Below are 27,445 nucleotides of genomic sequence, written 5' to 3'. Positions count from 1 at the left end.
TTTTTAAAGAGTGATTTAAAAATAGGATTCCCCTTTAAGAATAGAATCCTCAGTCAAATGTAAGAATTAGAAATAGCCACAGCTAAAATATACGAATAGCTGCAATGCCTGTCAGTATGATGAGACTCATCTGAACAAACATCAGAACAAATACACAAATTTAAATTGAGCAATCCAGTACCACTCCTCTGCCATTTTGAATAGAATGCAATCATCTCTGCACCCAAGTTTCACTAAGTGAGCATGACTCAGATTCCTTACTGCATTGCCAAGAAAGCTGTTCGTTTCATCAATAAGTAACTACTGGGCTTTGATGTACCATTTTGTAAAAGCTAAAGTAGGAATTAATGTGGACTTCAATCCAGCACAGTATTCACTGGACATAGAAGCAAAGGACCATGTCTCACTTTCTGAACTGAAAGCACAGAACACAATGTCACTGACAGAACAAAGCCAGGTCCTCACTTTGTGGACCACACCAATTCCAACTTCCATTCTGAGAATGAAAGAAAACAGACCTTCTTTAGGCCTTTGAAAACAAATTAATCAAATCCAAGTTATGAAAGAAAACTATAAAACAATGACTTGTGCATACCAGTATTCTACATAAAATGGATAAAGACTTAGATTTGTCTGTCGTCTTATCTTCTCAGGTTGTGATGGATGGTAAAGTACAGTCCAGTGAAAACCAATAAAGGTAACACTCATTTAGCATTGGAGATTCGTTGATCAGCCTGCATCTGAAGAACAAGATTAGGAGAAATAGCATAACTCTTTTATTCATGAATGAAACCTAATGCAGGTTACATTGAACAAGTAGACCATTATTAAATCCTACGGACTATTCTGTCCATTTGGCTGAGTTGGTTCCAGCCTAACTCCCCACATTCCACGTTTCCACTTGTCTCCCATCTGTTGATTAATATATGCTGGCTAGCATATGTACATAACATATTAATAGTATGTATTATCCATTTATATTAGAATACATTAAGCACAAACAGCATCAAGCACAAATATTACAGCAGTTATATAGCATACATTGACCTATAATTTTCATAAAACCCTGTTCTCTTATATTCAGTATCGTAACCCCTTGCATTCACTGAGGTAAGCTTTGGGTTGAGCAAACAAGGAAGCTGTCAAGATCAGGACAGATCTTTATCATAGCAAAAGAAAAGGAGTTAATTTCACAGGTCTGTAGTGGAATGTCCCAAAGGAAGAGGACAAGACATACGATTGTTCTGTCCTATTACAGACCTAGGAGGTGCCTTCATGCCCTTTGGTTCCTGAAACATATGTTCGGAACAAGGGATAAGGAGTACACCATATCAGAAAAACAAGGTAGAAAGTTGATTGGTTAAATCTAGTTTCATAGAATCATAGAATCATAGAATTCAAGATCAGAAGGGACCATTATGATCATCTAGTCTGACCTCCTGCAAGATGCAGGCCACATAAGCCGATCCACCCACTCCTTAAGCAAGCGACCCCTGCCCCATGCTTCGGAGGAAGGCGAAAAACCTCCAGGGCCACTGCCAATCTACCCTGGAGGAAAATTCCTTCCCGACCCCAAATATGGCGGTCAGCTGAACCCCGAGCATGCGGGCAAGACTCTCCAGCCATACCCTCTGGAAAAAGGCTAACAATATCCTATCATTGACCCATTGTACTAATTACCAGTGTGGCACTTAATTGACCTATTGACTAAGCCCGTTATCCTATCATACCATCTCCTCCATAAACTTATCTAGCTTAATCTTAAAGTCATGGAGGTCCTTCGCCCCCACTGTTTCCTTCGGTAGGCTGTTCCAGAATTGCACTCCTCTGATGGTTAGAAACCTTCGTCTAATTTCAAGCCTAAATTTCCTGACTGACAATTTATATCCGTTTGTCCTCGTGTCCACATTAGCACTGAGCTGAAATAATTCCTCTCCTTCCCTGGTATTTATCCCTCTGATATATTTAAAGAGTGCAATCATATCTCCTCTTGTCCTTCTTTTGGTTAAGGAAAACAAACTGAGCTCCTCAAGTCTCCTTTCATATGACAGGCTTTCCATTCCTCGGATCATTCTAGTGGCCCTTCTTTGTACCCGTTCCAGTTTGAATTCATCCTTCTTAAACATGGGAGACCAAAACTGCACACAATACTCCAAATGAGGTCTTACCAACGCCTTATATAACGGGACTAGCACCTCTTTATCCCTACTAGAAATACCTCGCCTAATGCATCCCAAGACCGCATTAGCTTTTTTAACAGCCACATCACATTGCCTACTCATAGTCATCCTACGATCAATCAGGACTCCTAGGTCCTTCTCCTCCTCCGTTACTTCCAACTGGTGCGTCCCCAGCTTATAACTAAAGTTCTTGTTAGTCATCCCTAAATGCATAACCTTACACTTCTCACTATTGAATTTCATCCTGTTACTAATACTCCAGTTTACAAGGTCATCCAAATCTCCCTGGAGGATATCCCGATCCTTTTCCGAATTTGCAATACCTCCCAACTTGGTGTCATCCGCAAACTTTATCAGCCCACTCCTACTCTTGGTTCCCAGGTCAGCGATAAATAGATTGAATAAAATTGGACCCAAAACCGAACCTTGAGGAACTCCACTGGTAACCCCCCTCCAACCCGACAGTTCCCCCTTCAATACAACCCTCTGCAGTCTCCCCTTTAACCAGCTCCTTATCCACCTCTGGATTTTCATTTCGATCCCCATCTTTTCCAATTTAACCAGTAATTCCTCGTGCGGTACCGTATCAAACGCCTTACTGAAATCAAGATATATTAGATCCACCGCATTTCCCTTATCTAAAAAATCTGTTACTTTCTCAAAGAAGGAGATCAGGTTGGTTTGGCACGATCTACCTTTCGTAAATCCATGCTGTAATTTGTCCCAGTTGCCATCGGCCTCAAGCTCCGTAACCACTCTCTCCTTTAAATTTTTTTCCATGACTTTGCATACTACAGATGTTAAACTAACAGGCCTGTAGTTACCCGGGTCACTTTTTTTCCCCTTTTTGAATATAGGAACTATATTAGCTAATCTCCAGTCAAATGGTACAACCCCCGAGTTTAGAGATTTATTAAAAATCATCGCTAACGGGCTTGCAATTTCACTCGCCAATTCCCTTAATATTCTAGGATGAAGATTATCCGGGCCCCCCGATTTACTTCCGTTTAGCTGTTCAAGTTTGGCTTCTACCTCAGATACAGTAATGTCAGATGATGTACACAGAATTTTTTACTTGTAAACAGGTCGGACCTGTTTAATAAGGCATTAGGGGTGTAACTTTGGCAGCACACCTTCTGCGTTAAGGTAAACATAATGACATTGTACAAGATGGTCTTCTTCCTGTACTATAGTATTATTGGCTTATAGCAATAAACCTGACTGACATTGGTGATTTGGTCACAATATATTTTGTAACAAACCAAGTGTTGTCAAAGCAATTGACTATACTATTTATCAACACATCCATAACTGTCCCTCCAGGGAACGTGGACCTGCTGACTCCAGTTCCACTGATCATGATACATCATCCCTATTTTACAAACGTTTTAACATTACAAACAAATGATTGATACTCAGACGTCCACCCTGTTTTCCTTCAGCCAGAGGTTGCTAGCACATAGCCGAGATGGAATCTCATCTTTACCATAGACTCAGCTGGTTACATGGGCTTTGAAATAGTTTGGTCTCCTCAATAGGCAATCACACCAGGAATGACCTCTCTGTCTCCCGATCATCTTTCTCTGAGTCTAGCAAACTCTTTCTGTGGAGTCTACTCCTTCCCTGTGGGGTGTGCCTCCAGATGGTTCTCCATTTCTCCATTCTGTGGAGATCTCTGCAGGCTGTCCCTGGGTGTTGTGTCTGATGACTCGTAAATGCCTCCTGTTCAGATCAGTTGCCCCCTTGCATAGTCATCTCATCTGACCTGGGTGCCAATGCACCTCTCATGACCCCATTAGTCAACTCCTTCTGGTGTCTGTGTAATGGCTGGATTCTCACAGGAGTGCCTGTCTCCAAGGCTGATAGGTCCTTGGCTGAACTGTGGTATTATAGTCCCTGCTTTCTCTGATTGTTGGACATTTCCTTTCAATGATATCTCCATCCTGCTGGCTGCAGTAGGTCTCCCTCACTGGGTTTTGATCCTTCATCACATCAGTACCTACTCTGAACTGTTTTGCACACCTGTGATGGGGTATTCCTGCGTGCCAAAAAATGTTAGCCAGATTTCTGAACAAGAAAGAACAGCCATATGTAACAATCTCTTAGCTGTTTTCACAGCTGATTTCCACCTAACCTTTATTTTGTGGGTATGCTGAGGTGGAGGGGGGAGGTGTGGTGGTCAAACTCCCATTTGTGTGCAAATTCCTTGATTTCTTCAGACAAATTGAGGTCCATTGTCAATTAATAATGCGCCTGGGCCTTCAGTTTGCCAATCACTGACTTGCTCCTTGTATTAGGCAGGTGTTGAACTCCCGGTAATTTGAATACTAGCCCACTGTAAACAAGTACTGCTTTGACTTGGAACTAAATATATCTGCTCCTACCTTTCCCAAGGTTGGGTGTGCAACACATGTGATAACAGTCTCCTTCTACCAGTGGCTTTCACATGAGCAGCAGGTATCACCTCCTTTTATCAAGGAGTAGAGTAGTGTATTCACTTCCAGCCAGTAAACACATTCTAGAGCCTGTTTAAGAAAGCTGTCAATGTCTAGGTGTGAAACATGTATTTTTTTTTACATGACATCTTTATGTAATGAGGCAGGGATAACTGCTTTCTGTCCTTGAAATATGATTCCATCCTCCATATTCAGCTCAACTTTAATTTGAAAATATGGTTCTGCTCCTACAGATACTTGGTTTTTGTTTCCTGACCACCCTGCAGTAGTATCTCTCTCTTGATTGCTTGTAGTTGGATGTCCTTTTCCACAGCCTCTCTGATTTCTGTCAGCTTTGTTATAGAAATGGGAGATAGTGCACTATGTTAATGTATTCAGTGTCCTGATCCCTTCTCCAACTTGCTTATGCTGGGTATATATGACCTGCTCAGGGTGTCAGCTGACACCAGTAATCATCCTGGACAAGATCTGATCTCTACCTGGGTGTACATCAACATGTGCTGCAATCTCTTTGGAGCACAAAAAGGGGCTTTGCCATGATTGTTACTAGGGGTTTATGGGTCTAACTGCACCATTGGTGGGTGGCTAAAGATGTACTGATGGAATAACTACACTCAACATACCACAGCAAGAAGCCCTTTTTCTCACTGGGTGTATCCCTGCTCAGTCTCTGATAGGGCTGTGCTGGTATAAGCAATCAGTTTCTCCTGGTATTGTCTCTTGTTGCTTTCCTGTCCTGCGAGACTGAATCTGATATGCTCTCAGACTAAAGGAGAGAGTCAGAATGTCACCCTGTCTGATGTGTTCTCCTCCTTGTACCTAGGTACAAGTCTCACTAAATCTTTCTGAGACCTTCCTCTGCTTTTGCACACACTGCTAAAATGGTTTGAGTTGCCACATTCCTTGCAATGCTGTCCTACTGTGGGGAACTTCTTTAGCTTCTCATGCTGTTTCCCATGGTAAATGCATCTCATGGTGGGTATGGAACCCTGGCCACCCGCTCTCCTTTGTACTTCTGGGAGTGTTGCATATCCTAGGGCTTTCAACATGTCTCTTGCGGCTTCTGCTCCAAGTCCCATGTCTAAGCATCTGCTAATGCAAGATCACCTTCCCGAAGTAGTTGCTCCCACAGGGGGTGATCCCAAGTGCCACAAACTATTCTGTCCCAAACCACAAAAACTGTCAAGTCCTTAAATTGCATGTAGCAGCCATTGTGCGTAAGGCAGTAATATAGGGGTCTATCCCCTCCCCTTCAGATTGGTCTCTAGTGAAGAATTTGTGTTACTCCACAGTTTTGTTCTGCTTCAGGGAACAATATTTCCCCGTGGCTCCTACGACTGCTGTGAGGCTTGAAGTAGTGATAAACAGCTTTCTGCTTTGTTCCCCAATAAGGCACAATAACAGTTTTACTTTCCTGCTGTTATTGTCTTGGTGCATGGCCAGGTCTATGTAAACAAATTTTGCTTTCGCTGGGTCCATCACTGGGTTAGGATAGTGCCTCCAAAATCCAGAACTCCAGGAGGCTTCATACCAAGTTCCATGGCTCATACTACCACCTGCTGCATGGCAGAGAACTCACTACTCAGGTGCTCCTACCATGTTTCATTCACTCTGAATGAAGCTGAATGCAGATTAAGTTGAACAAGTAGAACTTTATTAAACCCGGTGGACTGCTCTGTCCATGTGGCTGAGTTGTTTCCAACCTAAATCTCAGGCCTTTTTGTTTCCATTGGCATACTGTCATATTAGTCTCTCCAGGGAACAATAGCCCTCTGACTCTAATTCCACTGTTCAGACTAGCTTCTTGTAATTTTGGATATTGGATAGTACTAGTTTGTACAAACCTTTTCTTTCTGTTTAAATGTTCTGGTATCAAATAGTCACCGATCAAAAAGAAAAGTTAAAGATTTTTTAATCTGTTAATGTAAAGAGTACAATATTATAGATAGCACTATATACTTGAAAACTCTTAATCTCTGCTTTAACTCTCATGTATTGAAGAAATATATATATAATGCTGCTTAGATACATATAAAAGTACTTTTAAAAATTAGGTAATCAACATTGCACATTCACAAAAAATATTATTATATTTGATAACTTAATCAAATTATAAATCTTAAATAGCAATGCTTAATCTTATCCTTAGAATATGGTACTTCTAGGGATGAGAAGTAGAAAGAATAGGAACAGGCAATTTCCATTAACTTTTTAAAAAACAGTGTTGTGATCTGTTAAATGTATCTATCATCATTGTAAATGAGAATAATTGTACAGGGAAAACCAATCCTGCCTATATTGAATTTTGAGAAAACTCAGACTTTATCCCCTACTTTTGTGATAGTGGGATATAAAGATAAGAGGGCATGAGGAATCCTTCCTTTCCTCCACCCTTCATTTGTCTTAAGCTAGGATATTAAAAGTGTTTCATATACTTGAAATACATCATGTAAACAAGGCAAGTTGTACCTTAGCATGTGCTAGGTAGTTGAGTAGAAGCCTAGGCTACATGTTAGTTAGCCTAGGCTAGCCATCATATGCTAAACCCCCATCTTTTATCCTAATCTAGACATACCTTCTAAATGCAGCTGTGCAGAGGGCAGCCATAATTTGGCTGACATACTGTGAAGCATAGCATAGATTTGGAGGAGTTGCCAACTAGTGTTCTAGCAGTAGCAGTGCTCTCATACAAAACAGATCTGGGTAGGTCAAAGCATGGCTGAAGAGAGAGAAATGGTGATTAAATCAGATACTCATAAAATACATCTTAGACTCACAGACTTTAAGGTCAGAAGGGACCATTATCATTTTCTAGTCTGACCGCCTGCCAGTAGCGTAGCTAGCAGGGTTCAGTGGAAGCAGCCACTTCCCCTCAGGGCGGCAGGTGCAGAAGCGGTGCCTGCCGGCCGGCGCTGACAACAGCACAGCAAGAGGAGCCGTGGGGCGGCAGGAGGAGGGCATGCTGGAGGAGCGGACACTGTGGCTCTGCGCTGCTCATGGCAGCCACACTGGGCAGACCTGCAGCTGGTCACTCCTAGCAGGAGCCTCGGCGCCACCCACAGCTCACCAGAATAAAACTCCCCCGAAGAGGGGAGATCACTTCTCCCCTCCTGCCGTGGCCTGTCAGTGCGACCTGCCCACAGCCAGGCTCCACCAGCAGCCCTGGGCAGGGCAGCGCCCCCTGGGCTGAGCGGGCGAGCCGGGCTGCAGCTCGCTTGGACCGCGCCTGGGCGGGGCTCGCTGCTTTCTTCCCCCACCCCTCAAGGGGTAGGGCCAGCGCTGAGCTGGGCTGGTGCTGCACGTGGTGAGCCCCTCCTAGGCTCTCCCGGTCCTGGGGGCAGCTCCAGCCCCCTCTGCACAGAGAGCGCCGGGGACCCCAGCCCACTCCCATCCCCAGTAACCCCTCCCCAAACTCCATACCCTGTGTACCCCTCCCATGTACCCCGTGCCCCTGCCTTTCCCTCCCCTTCACCTCCCCTCGTACCTCCATCCTCTGCCAGCCTCCCTGTACAGCCATGGGGGGGGGCGGCGTGGCCGGGGGGGCGCAGCATGGCCGCGGGGGTGCAGCATGACTGCAGTATGGCCGGAGGAGCCAGCCAACGGGGGGAGGGGGCACAACGTGGCCGGAGGAGCTGGGGGGCGTGGTGGGAGGAGGAGCCAAGGGGAGCACCTTTTTTATGTTTGCTTGCTCCCTCTGCTGTTAAAATCTGACTACGCCACTGCCTCCTGCACAACGCAGTCCATAGAATATCACCCATCCACTCTTGTAACAAACCCCTGACCTATGTCTGAGTTATTGAAATCCTCAACTTGTGGTTTAAAGACTTCAAGGTGCAGAGAATCCTCCAGCAAGTGATCCATGCACCACGCTGCAGAGGAAGGTGAAAAAAACCCAGGGCCTCTGCCAATCCTCCCTGGAGGAAAATTCCTTCCTAACCCCAAATACAGCGATCAGCTAAACCCTGCACCAGCCAGACACCCAGGAAAGAATTCTCTGTAGTAACTCAGATCCCAACCCCATCTAACATCCCATCACAGAGCATTGGCCATATTTACTGCTAATAGACAAAGATCAATTAATTGCCAAATTAGGCTATCCCATCATACCATCCCTTCCATAAACTTATCAAGCTTAGTCTTGAAGCCAGATATGTCTTTTGCCCCCACTACTCCCCTTGGAAGGCTGTTCCAGAATTTCACTCCTCTGATGGTTAGAAACCTTCATCTAATTTCAAGTCTAAACTTCCTGATGGCCAGTTTATATCCAGTTGTTCTTTTGTCCATATTGGTACTGAGCTTAAATAATTCCTCTCCCTCCCTGGTATTTATCCCTCTGATATATTTATAGAGAGCAATCATATCTCCCCCTCAGCCTTCTTTTGGTTAGGCTAAACAAGCCAAGCTCTTTGAGTCTTGTATCGAAGCGATGACTCACCAGCGCGGCACCTCCTGCTGGTTGTCCAGTGAATTAGCTCTTTTCAGCCAGGAGCGCCCTCTGCTGGCTCGCCTGCCGCTGGACCCATGTCCCTCCCGGACCCCGGTGCCCTTCTAGATGACGGTTCTTTCCCCTGGCAGTACCCCCTTAGTCTGGGTCTCACCTCCCCAGGGAACCCCCACCCCCATCCCTCCCTTGCCTCAGTGGCAACTGTCAGTCATTGTCTAGCCCCTACTCCCTGGGGCAGACTGAAGTCTGTACCACTCATCATCGGCAAGGGGGGTCGGACCAGCTGCCTCTGCCTAGGTCTGGGCTGCCCCTCTGGAGCCCTAGTACCCTTTCGTGGGCCCTCACCTTGGCTGCAGCCTGGGGCTCCGCTAGGCTGGAGCTCCCCAGCTCCCTCTGCCCTTCCCCAGCACTGCTCTGCACTAGGTACCCTCCTCATCTTCCCAGGCAGCCAGGTCCTCCTCTCTCCATGTAGCTAGGGAGAGTGTGTCTTGGCTTCTGGCCCCAGCCATCATATAAGGGCCATTTGGGCCCTCATTAAGCCAGCCACAGCTGTGGATGCTTTCCAATCAGCCCAGCCTTTCCCCTGCCACAGCCCTCTCCCAGGGCTGTTTTAAGTCCTTCAGGGCAGGAGTGGGGTAACCACCCCGCTACAAGTCTCCTTTCATAAAGCAGGTTTTCCATTCCTCGGATCATCCTAGTAGCCCTTTTCTGTACCTGTTCCAATTTGAATTCATCCTTCTTAAACATGGGAGACCAGAACTGCACACAATATTCCAGATGAGGTCTCACCAGTGCCTTGTATAACAGTACTAACACCTCCTTATCTCTACTAGAAATACCTTGCCTGATGCATCCCACGACTGCATTTGCTTTTTTCACAGCCATATCACACTGGTGGCTCAAGTCATCCTGTGATCAACCAATACTCCTAGATCCTTCTCCTCCTCTGTTATTTCCAAGTGATGCATCCCCAGTTTATAACAAAATATCTAAATGAATGACCTTGCACTTTTCACTATTAAATTTCATCGTATTACTATTACTCCTATTTACAAGGTCATCCAGATCTTCCTGTAGGATATCCCAGTCCCTCTTTGTATTTGCAATACCTCCCAACTTCATGCCATTCACAAACTTTATTAGCACATTCCCAATTTTTGTTCCAAGGTAAGTAATAAAAAGATTAAATATGATTGGTCCCAAAACTGATCCCCGAGGAACTCCACTAGTAACTTCCTTCCAGCCTGACAGTTCATCTTTCAGTATGACCTGCTGTAGTCTCCCCTTTAACCAGTTCCTTATCCACTTTTCAATTTTCATATTGATCCTCATCTTTTCCAATTTAACTAATAATTGCCCATGTGGAACCGTATCAAATGCCTTACTGAAATCGAGGTAAATTAGATCCACTGCGTTTCCTTTGTCTAAAAAATCTGTTACCTTCTCAAAGAAGGAGATCAGATTGGTTTGGCACGATCTACCTTTTGTAAAACCATGTTGTATTTTGACCCAATTACCATTGACCTCAATGTCCTTAACTATTTTCTCCTTCAATTTTTTTTCCCAAGACCTTGCATACTACAGATGTCAAACTAACAGGCCCAGATCACCTTTTTTTCCTTTCTTAAAAATAGGAACTGTTAGCAATTCTCCAGTCGTATGGTACAACCCCTGAGTTTACAGATTCATTAAAAAAATCTTTTTAATGGTCTTGCAATTTCATGTGCCAGTTCCTTTAATACTCTTGGATGAAGATTATTTGGGCCCCCCAATTTAGTCCCATTAAGATGTTCGAGTTTGGCTTCTACCTCAGATGCGGTAATATCTACCTCCATATCCTCATTCCTATTTGTCATCGTACCATTATCCCTAAGCTCCTCATTAGCCTCATTAAAGACTGAGGCAAAGTATTTGTTTAGATATTGGGCCATGCTTAGATTAACTTTAACCTCCACTCCATCCTCATTGTTTAGTGGTCCCACTTCTTCTTTCTTTGTTTTCTTATTTATATGGCTGTAGAACCTTTTACTATTGGTTTTAATTCCCTTTGCAAGGTCCAACTCTACATGGCTTTTGGCCTTTCTCACTTTATCCCTACGTGTTCAGACCTCAATAAGGTAGCTTTCCTTGCTGATCCCTCCCATCTTCCATTCCTTGTAGGCTTTCTGCTTTTTCTTAATCACCTCTCTGAGATTCTTGCTCATACAGCTTGGTCTACAACTCCTGCCTATGAGTTTTTTTCCCTTTCTTGGGATGCAGGCTTCTGATAGTTTCTGCAACCTTGACTTGAAAAAAAATCCAGGCCTCCTCCACCTTTAGATCCACAAGTTCTTCAGTCCAATCCACTTCCCTAACTAATGTCCTTAATTTTTTTAAAGTTAGCCCTTTTGAAATAAAAAATCCTAGTCACAGATCTATATTTGTTTATCCTTCCATTTAGTTTGATCTGAATTAATTCATGATCACTCGAACCAAGGTTGTCTCCTACAACCATTTCTTCTATGAGGTCCTCACTACTCACCAAAACCAAATCTAAAATGGCCTCCCCTCTTGTTGGTTCAGCAACTACTTGGTGAAGGAATCCATCAGCTATCGCATCCAGGAAAATCTGAGCCCTATTATTACTACTAGCACTTGTCCTCCAGTCTATATCTGGGAAGTTAAAGTCTCCCATGATCACACAATTCCCATTAGTATGTACTTCATTAAAAACATTAAAGAAGTCTCTATCCATATCCAAATTGGATCCTGGCGGTCTATAGCACACCCCAAGCAATATCCCAGGGGACGCTAGTAGCTTTCTTCCCCAATGTGATTTTTGCCCAGACAGACTCTGTCTTATCCATTCCATCACTTATTTCTTTACAGTCTATCTCATCATGGATATACAATGCTACTCCACCACCTTTGCCTTTATTTCTGTCTTTCCTAAACAGCACATAGCCTTCAATACCTGTACTCCAGTCATGACTACTATTCCACCATGTTTCTGTTATCCCTACAATATCTGGTTTCACTTCCTGCACCAATAGCTCTAGTTCCTCCATCTTGATGAGAATAGCCCATGTTTTTATGAGCAATTATATTCTTAGAGGTATATATATATCAATGTCAGGCATGGTGGCATGTGCCTGTAATCTCAGCTACTTGGGAGGCTGAGACTGGTGGATCACTTAGGAGTTCTGGGCTGCGGTGCAATATGCTGATTGGGTGTCCAGTGCCACTGACAACCTGGCCAGCGGGTGGCTGAAGGACTGGCTAGAACAACATGACATATTGTGATCTGCGCTCTCTCTGTGAGGGCTGGTGGACTGATCAATTAAGGGGATATATATCAACTACAGTTTATTAAAAAGCATATAGCTAAAACAAAGATCATTAAAACAAAGATACAGTTTCAACCTTAGAACATGCTACCAAGGGCTTGTCTACATGGTGAGGAAATGTGCTCCAGAAGGGTGTGATCTCTAAAATGCATCAATGTGCTGAGTGTCAATTCATCCATGTAGACCCTGCTGGTGCTCACTAAAGATAAATTTTATGATATTTTAAGATGGTAGAACCTCATTTGAAATACAAAATACACTGGCACTACACATTACCATGTTTATTCAAGATCAGCTGGTCAACTAAACACTTATTCAATCTAGATTTTGACTTGCCTGTCACTGAGGTTGCAGACCTTAAAATGTTGAGTTCAAGTCAAAAAGTTTTCAAACTTGGGTGCCTAAAGTTAGAAATCTACACCCAGGGTGAGGCACAGTTTGAAAAACTGGGTCTTAATAATAAGAGTTAGGTGAGGTCCAGAAACTGTGTGTGACATTATCAGATTCCAAATGAAAGATGTAGCTAAACTGAAACCAATGAGTATGAATTGCCATTTGCTTGAAAATCACTGGGAGAATTTGACTTTTTATGTCTGTTACCCAAGAAGAAAATCAGGATCACCATGAAATTCTTCAGCTGAGATACCAATGGGAGAGGATTGTTTGTTTTTAATTAATCAAACAGGGTTGGGGTCAAATTTTGTTTCTGGAAGATGATCCATATTTTTTAGCCAAATCATAGAGCTGGGTTGAAATCCTGTTGCCTTTTTAATGTTCTTTGCAAAATTTATATAAATTGCATGAAATTTGTCATTAATTTGCTATTTTTCACTACATAAAAAAGGAAATTACAGTTTTAAGATCTGTTTTCATGTTTTGGGCATGAGCAAACAGAGATTGACAAACTCAAATAGCAAGTATGAATATATTTATATAAAATCAAATGGAATTGACAGCAGTAATGATTGGGCAACACTTAAAGTAAGAATTTTTATGAGGGTGAAAAACAGCAGCCAGTCAGATCAATTTGATTTTCACCCTGTTGATATTTCATTATATAACAGATTAAAGGAATAAAAGACAATAGATGCAAAGAAGGCACTAACCACTCATTGAGAAAAGTATAAAAGAATTTCTTATCTATTACAGTGGAAGGGGGGGGAGGAAATCACTGGAACTAGTCAAATACCAGCTGGGTGCATGGAAAGTAGACATTTGCATGTGCACATGGGCAGGTAGATACATGTCTGACCTTGAAAATCTTCATTTTAATTGTTAAGTGCCTTCTCAAAAAATGCTTTTTACTGATGCTTAATATGTAATGGTCCTTGACACCCCTCATGCAGAGGAAAGCTCACCAGTCCTGGGGTCAGTCAGGCTGCCATGTGACATAGAACAGAGCTCCTCCTTCTATGGTTGTGGCCTATGAAGGTTGATAAGGGTGAGTGATACATGCAAATGAGATCTATATGCCCTCCACTGGCTCTATATGGATCCTGACTCCTGCCCCACGCAGGAACCCTGGAAATTATTATTGCCTGATATTGTAGCAGTGGCAGCAGCTCCTGCAGAGTAACCCGTGTATGTGAGTGCATGATTGGAACTCAAGGTGATCCCCCAAAACAAGTGTTTGTGGGTGAATGGCTGACTGTTGCTTGAGTCTCAGCAGCTTTTCCTCCACTACCTTCTCTGGGGAGGCCCTGTGGGTCCTGTGTCAGCTAGCACCAGGGTGCAAGGGGGACTACTAAATCCACTCAGTGTCTCCTCAGCCATCAGTCAAGCAAGGAACCTCGACCTCCCACATGCAGGAACAAATGGCGAGTCACTGTCTCCCTCAGCATCATTGGACCTATCCAGTAGCACATTATGAACTTCTTTCCTGCTAAATGAGCAGCATTGGCCTCCCTTTATTAGGGGGGCAGAGCCAAGACTCTGATCATACCCTGTCCCTCCCCTTAAGTTTCCTTCCTGTACTGGTGCAAATACCAGGGACAGTCCCTACTTTTCTTCCCCACACCTGCAGTGGAAACCCAGGGAAGTCACACAGGGACATGGGGACTCCTGCACCCGCATATGGATGCACAGGAAAGTGCCACAATCTGTCTTGATGGTATATATTCTTCATTAAACTATTAGACATCAGATCAGTAGTCCCGTGGCAATGCTAGCAGCTGCACTTTCAAATGATATCCCTGTTTGGGTCCTCTGCTCAGTCCCATGCTATTTTGCATTTGTTTCACAAATTGTTTTGCAAAGATTCAGAGAAAGGAGGACATTTACAAAACTTTCAGTGCTTTTTTTAGTATTTTCAATTTTATTTTTCAGATGCATTTATTTTCCTCATAAGGGATTCTTTTTTATGTACTGAAAACTGTGAATCACTTTAGTCTTAACTTCTTTGTCTAGACTGAGACATGGCTGTCTCGGGTGATGCTGTTCGTTAGGCTCCTGGCTGCTGCTCTGAGAAAACCCATTTTATTTCTAGCAATAAACAATATATGACTCTCAACTCAATAAAAGTAAGCACTAGATTTGAGGTTTAGGTTCTGCATAATCATATATAAATGCATAATTGGCAAATTACATTCTTCTAATTTCCATACACTTCAAATGCATGCTATTGTCTCTTCTGATTAACAGCACATAGTTGTACATTGAATGCGATGCAACATAGCTCTAGATGAGAGCATTGGAGGTGGACAACAAGATTACAGTTTTAAGTCTGTAAACAAAAGGGGGAATATTTTATCTTCATTTTTCAGTACTCTTTGTAGCTTTTGCAATTTGAATGGCCACTGGTGAGCTGCACTTCAAAACTGTATAAAGACTGTAATCTTCAGCCACTGTTCTGTCAAAAAACTATATAGATTTTTTTATACAGGACATTTTTGTTTGTTTTACATGTAATGATAGCACTTCAAAGAAAACTAAGTATTTTTATTGTTGCTTAAAATATATCCACTTGTCATTTAGAAACCTCACTATTGTAGGTTTTTATTATCTAGTAGTTCAAATCTTTCCCCCCCACATCTTTGTCAGTGTAGCGGTGTGGGACTCACCCCTGTGACTCCTCCTGCTGGTGTCCTGGGAATTAGCTCTTTTTCCAGCCTTGAAGCGCCCTCTGCAGGCCAGTGTCCCACTGCTGCTGGGCCCCCGCATCCCTCCCTGGACTCTGGTGCCCCATTATCTGGGATATTGCCCCCAGCAGTAGCCCCTCACTCTCAGGGTCTCCCCTCCCCAGGGAACCCCCACCTCCTATCCCCACCTCACCTCAGTCATAAGCTACTGCCAATCACCAACTAGCCCCTGTTGCCTGGGGCAGACTGCAGTATAAGCCACTCATCACAGGAAAGGTTGGGTTTGGACCTGCTGCCTCTGCCTAGCCTTGGGCTGTCCCCTGCAACTCCAGTACCTGTTTGGCCTTATACTAGGCCGCAGCCTGGGGTGGTTTCCAGGCTGGAGCTCCCCAGCTCCCTTGGCCTTCCCCTCAGCCCTGCTACACTCCACCCCAGGTACCTTCTCTAGCTCCCCAGCAGCCAAGCCCATCTCCCTCCGCAGCTAGAGGAGACTGTGTGTCTACTCCTGGCTTCCCAGGCTTTTATAGGGCCAGCTGAGTCTGTTTGGGGTGTGGCCACAGCTGAGGCTGCCTCCCAATCAGCCCAGCCTAAGGCTCCCAGTCCCAGCCCTCTCCAAGGGCTGGCTTTTAACCCTTTCAAGCCGGGAGTGGGTGACCACTGCGCTACAGTCAGCCATATTTTTTTCATGAAATAAAGAGCAGTTATTTAGACAATTCTAAAGTATCTGATGCCAGTAAGGTATTTATATTGTGAAACTCCAAACCAAGCCACAATTTGAAATTCATCCTTTCATAATTTATAAATATAATTTTAAGAACTAAAATAGATGAAAATGTTTTATACTGTATATAGAGTATATGTACAATGAAATGGGGGGGAAGTATTTCTTATAGTTTTAATCTGTCATTGATCTATACCCTAATGATAAGGAAGTTTGCAGCTCTGAAATTCTGGAATCATGGCAAACTCTACCAATAATTAACATATTACATAGCATATATATACACTATTATCATTATTTTAGAAAATAGAAATGCAGGGTGGCTTGGCCATGCTCATGAAACAAGTTAGAGTTTGGGCCAGAAACAGAATCCAGTTCTTGTGATTTCTAGGCCTATAGCCTATCCTCTGGGGTGTGCTGCTTCTAATGAAAACATAGGCCAAATATCAGGACAAATATAATGGGTTCTGTTAGATGGGAGAACAGATTACTAGAGCTGGCCAAAAATTTTCGGATGGAGCAGTTGGAGTGGAAAGTTGAACATTTTCAAAGAAAGCAAACACTTTCTGAAAAAAAAATTAATAAAAAACCCCACAGTTTTCTATCAAAAAATCTGATGGAAATGTTGTAACCAACCCTACTAGTTTGTGCATGTACATACACACTTATGTGTGCACAAATGTATACATCCCCCTCAATAACAGATTTGCTTATTCTTGAAATCAAAGCTTATCTGCTTATATAATTTAGGATGAACATCATGTTGTTTTTCCACCAATGGCAATGACAATTAATAGTGGTTTCTCACAGCTGTAACACTTCATTTTTTGATATCTAAATATTTCTAGTTATGTTTGATAAAGGTCAAGTGTCTGGACCACCAGGCTTCAGAGCTAACTGTAGCTATGTCACAACTCTGCTTGACTTTCATTGAAGTGGATGTCCTCAAAACCTGCGTATCTGATGAGAAATTTAATTTAACACTGATTGTACAAGGATCTGCATTTGTAACAAAAGAGAGATTCTAGATCCGTCCCTATGACACTGGGCCTTTCAATGTACCTTTTATGTAAGAAGGGAAACACATTCCTGGCTCCTACTTATTTAAGAAAACAAAGCACAGTCTGGGGGGGTGTCCATCTTCCCCTTCCTTTCTGACTAAATGGGAAGGCTGGTCCTGAAACCTTATATTAATAGCCCTACTTAACTTGTGATATTGTGGAAATTGCTGAATCTGCAATATTAGGCTTCCACTGCAATTTTGACAGTGGGATCCCCCACTCTCAACCCTGGGTGACTAACAGCAGAAAAGTAAGAATGGACTTTATTACTGCAAATAATAAGATCCGTTATTACTTTCCCACAACTTGGCTTGTCTGCAACTCACCCATATTTTTTTGGCAATCATTCTGCAATTCAAGTAGGGCCTTATTTATATTGTAATATGGAGTCATAGCACAGAAAAATTGAGAACTTCTGATCTAGAGTATTACAGGACGAAGGCCAAACTAGAGAAACTTATATTGATTATTCTCTTTCAACCAGGACTCATTGGCTTTCAGATGAGCCAGTTACGACCCCTTGACCAAGTAGCAGAAAAGCTAGCAAACATAGCATTGTGCCGGGTAAGTCTGTCAAGATTCAGGAAGAATTGTAACTAGGGAATCTAGAATCTGAAAATAAATCTGATAAGGAGGCAGTTAAGATAAGGAGGCAGTTTGATAGGTATGCTAAATTCCCTAACTCTGGTACCTCCAGTGAAAGAATTGCAAGGCACATAACTGAATGGCTGGTGGACTTATCATCTGCTACTACTTTGGCTAAAGTCAGTGCCTAGGTGTTAACTACCACAAAGGAATTTTTAAACTTTCAATCTGATACAACATGTAAGAGATTCCTTTTTCTTTCAGTCTGAAATCAATAACTCCATTTCAGTCTCTTTCAGAAAAGCTACCTGAGACCAGACATGCTATCAAAGGATCCTACACTGCACAGTTATCTCATTGCAAATTTTTCACTTTGCCCAGCCTTCTTGGGACTATTGGGAAATGTGTAAAGGAGCTGGAAGACAGAATGAAATCATGATCTGGATAGCAAGTAATGGAGTATCAAGAGGCATCTGCCTGGTTTGTCATTCACGGTTCACACTAGTAGTGAGTGAATTATTTAGAAGGTTGATAACAGGTACAGAAATTGACAGCTTGCTCAAGAATTGAAAAAGCATCTCTCTCTGATACATATTTTAATCCTTAAAGGTATTAGCAAGGCCTTCTATACTGACCCCACATCAGGGAGGTGGCCTGACAGAGGCCAGGCTAAAGACAAAGCAGTTTGTTATCTCAGGATCTTCCGTTTCCCTACAACCAGACAAAAATCTGCAAGGAAGGAAATGTCAGAGACAAAACATCACAAGCTATATCAAGATGCAAGGTGCATTCTTCCATGCAGCTAGTCAAACTTGGCATCAGGTTAAAAAAATAATCAGAGGAGAAAGAAAGATAAGTCCTAATTATAGGGAACTCCAGCAAAATTTTCTGGGTGTAAACTTCCTTCCTTCTACTTGCTATCATTTAGAGAGAAAGGTGATAAGATAAACACCATTTTGGGGGGATGTGGGGAGGAAGTGAAAAGCTACAGTCAAGTCATAGGAACAACAAGAGGGTACACTGGCGGTTAGGGAATCTGCTCAACATCTCAGACAATGTGGTTGAGATAACACTGTTTATTAGACCATCTTCTGTTGGTGAGAGAGACAAGCTCTTGAGCCACACAGAGCTCTTCTTCAGGTCTGGGAAAGGTACTCCGAGTATCACAGCTACATGCAAGGTTCAACAAGTTGTTTAGTAGAAGTAGTTAGCATATATTAAAGGGAACCATTAAATGTAGAGTAGTTCTTTAATGATCTGGAAGTCAAAATGGAATCCTACACAAAGAAGGAAACAGACAAATTGCTAAAGATGAGTACAAAAGAACAGAGCCAAGCAGGTAGTCACAAAATCAAAAAGGGTAAGGCACAGAATGAGTTACACCTAGCAAGAGACAGAAAAAGCAATAAGAAGAGGTTCTATAAATACATTAGAAGCAAGAAAAAGATGAAGGAAAGTGTATGCCCACTACTTAGCAAGTAAGGAGAGTTAAAAATGGAGAACACCATAAGGCTTCAGTGTTTAATACCTATTTTCTTCAGTTTCACTAAAAATGTGACTATATGCATAACACAATTATATTAACAATGAGGCAGAAGGTACATAAGATAGAATAGTATCAGAGGGGTAGCCGTGTTAGTCTGGTTCTGTAGAAGCAGCAAAGAATCCTGTGGCACCTTATAGACTAACAGATGTTTTGCAGCATGAGCTTTCGTGGGTGAATACCCACTTCTTCGGATGCAAGATAGAATAGAGCAAGAACAGGTTAAAGAATATTTAGATAAATTAGATGTATTCAAGTCAGCAGGGCCTGATGAAATTCTCCCTAGGGTACTTAAGGAACTAACTGAAGCAGTCCCGGAATATTAGCTATTATCTTCAGGAACTCATGGAGGATGGGTGAAATCCCAGAGGGCTGCAGAAGGGCAAATATAGTACCTATAATTAAAAGGTGGGTGCACAACTAGTTGAAAAACTGTACTCAAAGAATAGTTATCAATGGTTTGCTGCCAAACTAGGAGGATGTATCTAGTGGGGTCCAACAGGTGTCTTTCCTGGGTCCGATACTATTCAATATGTTTCTTAAATAATTGGATAATGGAGTGGAGTGTATGCTCATATAAATTGCAGGTGACATCAAGCTGGGAGGGATTGCTAATTTCTTTGGAGGACTGGATGAGAATTCACATTGGATCACAAATTGAATATGTCAACCATGTGACACAGTTGTAAAAAAGGCAAATAGTCTGGGGTGTATTAGCAGGGGTGTTGTATTCAAGACATGGCAGGTAGTTGTACCATTCCACTCGGCACTGGTGAGGCCTCAGCTGGAGTATTGTGTCCAGTTTTGGGCACAGCACTTTAAGAAAAATGTGGACAAACTGGAGAGAGTCCAGAGGAGAGCTGTAAAAATGATAAAAAGTTTAGAAATTCTGACCTATAGGAAAGATTAAAAAACTGTCCACGTGAAGTCTTGAGAAGAGAAGACTGGGGAGGGACCTGATAAGTCTTCAAATATGTTAAGGGCTGTTATAAAGAGAATGATGATCATTTGTTCTCCATATTTATTGAAGGTAGGACAAGAAGTAAAGGGCTTAATCTGCAGCAAGGGAGATTTAGGTTAGATATTAGGAAAAACTTTCTAATGATAAGGAAAGTTAAATTCTGCAGCAGGGTTCCAGAGGAGGTCATGGTATCCCCATCACTGGAGGTTTTTAAGAACAGGTTACACAAGAACCTGTCATGGATGGTCTAGGGATACTTAGTCCTGCCTCAGTGCAGGATGCTGGACTAGATGGACTCTTGATGTCCCAGCTATCCCTACATTTCTATTACTCTGTAGTCCCATCAGTGGATGGATGAATCTTCCTCCGGTTGGAATTATCATTTTTAGAACCTCTTTATGCTGCTCTGGCCCTTTTGTGTGGTGTAGAGAGGCTGAAGCAAGGATAAAAGGAATAGTCAGAATGAAAATTATGGTTCAGAACAAGAGCTGGTAAAATTTATTCAGACAACTAGTTTATTTGTTAAGAAATGCAGCTTGGGGTCAACCTGTACCTATATTTGGGAGTTGGACATAAATGTGCCCAATAGTTTTGGTCTCCAGAAAAATTCTGGGCTATAATCACAAGGAGACTTAGGCACCATGCACAAAATGGCCAGAGGAGAAGCTCACTCTCTCTATGCAATGGAACAGCTCCAGCAGTAGACAATCGGAAAAACCCAATACCCTGATGATTAGGGTCCTCTGTTTGGGGAGAAGGGAGGCCTGGGTTCAAATCCCTGTGCCAAAGCAGGGATTTGAACCTAGAGGTCCCAGATCCTAGGTGAGTGCCCTAACCACCAGGCTAAAGGTAATAAGGGAACCTCTTCCTCCCAACTGTGTTCCTGTGAATCTAGTTCTTTAAAAATGCCCTGAAACAAAACATTCCAGATTGAACGAAACATTTCATTTGATCTGAAATGGACTTTTTGATAACTTTTTTTAATTCACCAAATATTCAGAACAACTTTAGATTTAGTTTGATCCAAACTGATTTTTTAATTATTTTTTTTTTGGAACTGCCAGTGAACTGAAAAAATCAATTATTCAATCAGCTCTACTCCAAGCAGGTGTCTTAAGTGCTTTTTGAAGAATGACAAAAGTAATAGAGCCATCACTTTTAGATGCAGAGAGACTCTACTGACTTGGAATTACATTTCTTTAGCCTTTGAACTTTCAACTCCTTTCCCCTTTTCCTTTCTTTTCTCTTTTTTCCAAATAAAGTTAACTTACTCAAAAATTTAATTTTTTTCCCATGCTTTGACAAGTCTAGCTAAACCTAACCTAATACTGCAGAGCTCAGTTTTCCATTCTTAGTATTTTCTCTTTTTTCCCCCTCTCCCTGTATGACAGCTTACAAACATTACCAGGGGAAGTTTCTTTTTTTTTAAAAAGGAAGGATTTAATTGACATCACTTTTAAAGTAATCACTGCTACATAAATGGTACGGTATCTATACAAATCCTGGCAGAAAAACTATTTATAACACAGAGAGGAGAGACTAATCATTGATAGCCTTCTCTTGGAAGCAAAGATGATAGAAACATGAGAATTCCATGTACCTGTATTGCCAAGGATATTGACAGTGACAATACACTGCAAAGCATCTGTACTTGTGCAAGGTTTCCTTTACTTCTTAAGTAAAAGGTGCACATATCAATTTTTTTGAATGTCACTGCATCCACATTACAAATGGAGAGGCACATATTTTGCTGTTGGAAAAGGCTTCAACTCATTCACATTATGCACTTAAAGGAGAACAGGCAGGATGTCCTATAACAGCACTTGGTTCACCTACAACTTTTCATCCACAGATCTCAAAGTGCTTTCCGAAAGGAAGGTGACAACTTTTATCCCCCATTTTACAGATGGGGAAACTGGCACAGAAAGGTAAAGTGACTTGCCAAAGGTAGATCCACGAATCGATCACAGATATCCTGACTATGAGTTTGGTGCCCTATTTATTGGACAGCACCGCCTTGCTGTGCTTACTGGTGGCCACATAGGCGCCAACTCCATGGGGCTCCAGGACTCAAGCACTCACAGAAAAAAAATAGGGGGTGCTCAGTACCCAACAGCCACAGCTGTTTGGTGGGGCCACCAATCACTTGTTCGGCGGCTGGCAGAAGGTGCTTGGTGGATGAGCGATTGGTGGGTGAGGGGTCTCGGGGGAGAGGACAGAGTGGGGGTGAGGCCTCAGAGTGGAGCACCCTTCAAGAAAAAGAAAAGTTGACCCCTGTGGCTGGCCATATCTGTTCCCGAGTTATATTTGGAAGGATGAAGAAAAATGTGATGAGCAAGGAGATTAACTTGGCATAGAGCATCTTCCTATCATTTGAGAGTTAGAGTTCCAATCCCATTCTACCGTCATGCCTCTCTGTCCTACTTGCTGCCTAGTGTCTGTAAATGAAGAAAAATATTTTTTTTTATTCTGGCCTTGGATAGTCACAAATTGCTTCTGCCTTTTGCAGTAAAACAACATGAAGCCTTTGAATTTCAGATATTTAAAATGACATCCAAGTTGTCAGGGAGGTTTTGAACTCTAGAAGTGAGTTATTTTTTGAGAGAAAGGATGTTAATGTCAGTTGTTCATAGTGTGTTTCTGAATTATGTATATCTCCTGAGAATACGGTTTTGAAAACAGATATTACATAGCAAAAGAATTGATGGTCATTTTAATTCTAGTTTGCTCACATTTTTTTTCCACCTTGGACCCCCCCAGCCAGCCATGATTTCTTGCCAGAAACCAAAACACCACAATGCCTTTGTGGATGTACAAGATGGACAAGTTTAGCCTTCTGTTCTAAGATAGTGATAAAAAACTCTTCACCTATGCCAGCACTTTGTGGTGCATGGTTGATATGGTTTGTGATAGTACAGGGCTGGTAGCTGTAAAGAGTCTGTTAGGAGCCAGGAATAGCAGCACTTTCTTGCTATATTAGTGTGGGACCACTCTTCCATAGACTTCTTCACTTTTCTTCATTAGGTCTTTGCTGTAGCTATTAGGACTTTCCTGTAAATTTGGTTGCTCACATTTCTGTATTTCTGAGTTTAGGAGTATGGTGACTATTTTATTGGCTGCACAGAGTCTCTGGGCAGAAGTCCTCGCAAACTTGAGAGGAAAACTCGGGGGAGATTGGGGATGACTGCTCCAGGAGGAAGGAATGGGTGAAGTAATCACATTGATGCATGTTCCTCAAGAGCCAAGCCCTTAAACCTCAGTACCAGGTAAGGAAATCTTTCCAGGAAGAATGGAAACAGTCTGGGGACCCTAAAGATCTTTCTTGTATTCACCTTTGGCCTTTTGTCATGGTATGAAGTTGCAAGTCACTGTCTGAGGGGTGGGCATAGGTCTCATAGAGCTGATGCATTCCATCTCCGAGATATCTCCGACCTTTTTTGTGACCAAACCCTTACCAGATGAGCAAGCTGTGTCAGAGTCAAGATGATTTAAAAAAAAAGAAAAGAAAAGAAAATTCCCTTCAGATAATTCAGTCTCTTCCAGAAGTCTGAAAGGCAGGTGTAGCCAATGTGGGGTGTGTCACTAGAGAAGGCACACCTGAGGGGATTAGGATTTTCTCCATGCAACTGCATATCAGCTCAAGCAAAAATCAGTCATTTGAACATAGAACACTTAGAACGTAAGCCCTCATATAAGAGAGGGGAATTTAAACATTTAAAAGCTAGGATTATTTGATACTCACCTGACATCAGAGCAAAGGGACAAGTGATAGTTTAATCAGAGGGAAAAGGGAGCAAGTACGACCAATTTCTTCAGTGTGAAGAAAGTGATTTTTCCTCCCTTGGTATTCTACTGTTGAGAATAGCCCAATTCCACCTTAATTGAATTGTCTCGTTAGCACTGACCCCACACTTGGTAAGGCAACTCCCATCTTTTCATGTACTGTGTATTTATACCTGCCTACTGTATTTTCTTCTCCATGCATCTGATGAAGTGGGTTTTAGCCCACAAAAGCTTATGCCCAAATAAATTTGTTAGTCTCTAAGGTGCCAGAAGTACTCCTCGTTGTTTTTGCTGTTATAGACTAGCACGGCTACTGCTCTGAAACCTCCCACTGATAAGATTTCTCAATATACATCTGAGCCTAGCACAGTGCGAGAAAAATGACCTCTTCTTACTTATTACCACAGTGCTGATGACCGCTGGCCAGAAACAGAAGGGCACAAGATGTTAAATAGTCATCATCTCTTGCCATGATGCTATTCCATGAATTTCTTAATTTTTTATCATGTCTTTTAAAAAAAAATTGGCTTTAAAAAACACAGTAGTAGAAAATGTTTTGGACAAATTAGGGAAAAAAAGACAAAAATCCTTTAACTTGAACAAAGACATTTTAGGGGAAGAGATGGCATATTTCTTGTTGTGGTAGAATGTAATTTAACACGACAAAGTTATAAACCCTAGAAAACAACATCTGATTCTGAAATACAGTCCTATTGTGTTGCTGTGCTATAAATATATGCTGTGCACTGACGGGATGCATTTTTGTAAAAGCTGCTCTCTAGCATCTTGTAAGATGCTGTAAAATGTGACATCTAGTAAATATGGTCTTTATTTATATTTAGAAGTTAATATACCCTTCCAGTTTTGCTGAAGATGATTTTGTTGAGCTACAGTTCAATTTGGCTATCTTTTGGCTAGCGAGATAATATACATACTCTGTCACCCAATGCTACATTAACTTAAGGGCTGTGAGTCTTGTCAGCATGAGAAATATTACTTTGGCTAGACCAATACCAGGAACACCCTTATCCCTTGATGACCTTGATAATGTAAACTTTGATCACTTCCTTACATTTCTAGCTGAGATAAAATAAGGTCAGGAAATCACAGCACCATTGATCACACGTTATAAATTGACAGAAATGTGGGTTTTTTGGAATATAATTTCCCTTCCCCATTGAAAAACTGGCAGATTTTATTTGTGAAATGTTTAAAATAGTCAGTTTTTTAAACCGGGATACTTTTAGGTAAATCCCACACAAGCATATCATTATTTTACTAAAATATATGTAAGAGTCTCTGCCTCCATGGGTTCCACTTAGCAGTGGGCTGGGGTATTCCTCTCAACCTCAGAATTTCCCAACACCCCTGGGCTTGTTGTCCATACCTTGCTTGAGCAAGGTTCCTCCCAGCCACCCTGATGGGAGAGGGGAGCCTCTTAATCTCTGATAGCCCCTCCAGGCATGGTGGTAACAAAGCAGGCACCCAGTTCAGTCTCTCCTCTCTGGCAAGGTCTCTTCCCTCAGACCTCTGGTGCCCAAAAGGGCTATTCCTCCTGTTAGGCAGAGTTTCTCCTGCCCTTTGCCTCTGTACCTGTGGGGTTTTCCCTCCTGGTCCTTGTTAGTGTCTGCACCACCCAGCTCTCCAGTAGCACACTTTCCTCCTACAATTCCTATCACACACCCTTATCTGGCTGGAGAGGAGACTTTTAACAGGTTCTGGCAGGCCTTTGGCTGGCCCCAGGTGTCCTAATTAACCTAGAGTAACCTCTGTTCAGTTACTAAGGAAAAAAGAACCTGCTTATGGTGGGGCTAACACGTTAACATTCCAGGACCCTCTTCAGGTGTGGAGTTGCAGCTGCTGGGCCCAGAGCTCTTTCGCTTCAGATTCTTGTCTGGGCCAGACCCACTATCTCTACTATCTGGCTGGTGGAATCCCTGGTTGCTGCTGCTTCTTGGGGGCAGTCTGTTGGCCTGCTCCCTGGAGGAAGAGTGAGGGAAGCCACCCCTACTCTTGCTGCCACCACCTGAAGGGTCCCTCCTTCCTGGTTGCCAGACTGCCTGCTGGTGCTGCTGCCCGTGCTTCTTGGGAGCCTGCTGCTGCTGTGAGAAGGAAGAGGAGGACCCTTGCTGCTGGGGAAGCATGCAAGAACCCTGTGACACCTGCAGGACACCACGGAGGGGCTCACTGCTGGACTCAGTGACTGTTTCTATCTCTGCTCTTGTGGTGGGGGTAATAACTGTTACTGTGGGGGGATGGCATGGAGCCTGCCCCCTGGTGCATCTGTTCCCCCCCCACACACACACACCCCAACCTACCATCTGCCTCCTCTCCTTACTCCAGGACTCAGCTTCTTGTCTTGCCAGGCCCTCCATTGCTTGGGCCTGTAGCAGCAGCAAACCCAGACAGAGTTTTTGCAAGCACACATGGACACACGTGCCTCCATTCCCCTTGGACTGGCCCTTATCTCTCCTGCTGCCTTCGGCTGGTGGACTATCCCATCCTCTGCTTCCCCCACCCCCAGTCCCTTGCAGCAGTTTGCACCCTTATCCCTTGCTGCCTGCCCCCTGCTGCCTATTCCCCATGCCTTTTTGCCCTAGTCCCCAGTTTGTTTGCCTGCCTCACTCTTTGTCCTCGAGAGGTTAGTTGTTTGCCTGCCCCACCCTGGTCCCTGGATGACTGTAAGTTTGCCTGCCCTGCCCTAACCCCTGAAGCTAGTCCTTTCGGTTTGCCTGTCCTGGGCCTGGTTTGTTTCCAGCCCATTTCTTTTCCCCCTCAGCAGGGCCGGCTCCAGACCCCAGCGCGCCAAGCAGGCGCGTGGGGCGGCATTGTCGGGGCAGGGCGGCATTTGGCTCCGGCGGACCTTCCGCAGTCATGCCTGCAGGAGGTCCACCGGAGCCCTGGGACGAGCGGACCTGCCGCAGGCATGACTGCGGCGGGTCCCCTCTTCCCGCGGCTCCGCTTCAGCTCCCACAGGCACGCCTGCGGATGCTCCACCAGAGCCGCGGGACCAGCGCACCCGCCGCAGACACTTCTGCCCTGGCCGCGGGACCGGGGAAGGGCGGCGAGCGCGCCGCCCTGCTTGGGGCGGTGTAATTTCTAGAGCCGCCCCTGCCCCTCAGCCTCCAGTGTTCCCTGCCCCCTCGGTTGGCCCCTTGCTTCATGCACCCAGGTCTGTCCCCCTCCCCTGCACTTGAGCCCCTTTCTGTTGAGCTCAGTGTTCACATCACCCCCAATGATGATAGTCCTTCCCTTTTCCCCAGTGCAGCCAGAGGAGCCGGTAATCTCACCTTGTGTCAGTCATAACC

The 27,445-nt window shown here is 43.4% G+C and overlaps 1 long non-coding RNA gene across 1 annotated transcript; it reads right to left on the bottom strand.

Annotated features, from left to right (window-relative positions):
* LOC123362464 lies at positions 1 to 25,799 on the bottom strand. Its single transcript, XR_006576455.1, has 3 exons — positions 25,731 to 25,799; positions 7,212 to 7,355; positions 1 to 740 (listed from the first exon to the last, which is right to left on the bottom strand). It is a non-coding gene; the product is annotated as an uncharacterized LOC123362464 (long non-coding RNA).
* Between the last annotated feature and the right edge of the window lie 1,646 nt (positions 25,800 to 27,445).

This window comes from Mauremys mutica, chromosome 2 (assembly GCF_020497125.1).
Source record: "Mauremys mutica isolate MM-2020 ecotype Southern chromosome 2, ASM2049712v1, whole genome shotgun sequence".
NCBI lineage: Eukaryota > Metazoa > Chordata > Testudines > Geoemydidae > Mauremys > Mauremys mutica.
This window is presented reverse-complemented; position numbering and strand designations above follow the sequence as displayed.